Source organism: Sinocyclocheilus anshuiensis, unplaced genomic scaffold (genome assembly GCF_001515605.1).
Source record: "Sinocyclocheilus anshuiensis isolate Anshui unplaced genomic scaffold, SAMN03320099.WGS_v1.1 scaffold392, whole genome shotgun sequence".
Taxonomy (NCBI): domain Eukaryota; kingdom Metazoa; phylum Chordata; class Actinopteri; order Cypriniformes; family Cyprinidae; genus Sinocyclocheilus; species Sinocyclocheilus anshuiensis.
Genome location: NW_015557091.1, coordinates 3,990,829 through 3,991,282, shown reverse-complemented (window position 1 = coordinate 3,991,282; position 454 = coordinate 3,990,829).

The window sequence follows — 454 nt, the reverse complement described above, 5'->3', positions numbered from 1 at the left end:
GTTGGTCAATGGCGTAGTCTTTTTCAGTTGCCTCAAAATAGCAATGCGCCTGAACACACCTCGTTTTCAGACCAGCACGCCCATGGGCGCACAGATGGGCACAAATGCATTTGCTATTTAAACAACATGGTGCAGGACGTGAAAATGACACCTGCGTCGGGCTGAAACTAGCAAAAAACACTTGCGTCACGCCTGGCGCCGCATTGCGCCGGGTGTATGATGGGGCCCAATATCTGAAAATTGTGACTTTTTCAACTTTTTTTCTTCAATTTTGACTTTTTTTTTATAACTGGAGTTTTATTTCTCATAATTGTTATTTTAATATCTCACAATGGCGAATTTATTTCTCTTAACTGTGATTGTATGTACCCGTTTCTCAAATTGTAACTTTATTTCTCATAGTTGTGATTTTTATATCTCACAATATGACTTTATTTCAACATTATTTATATTT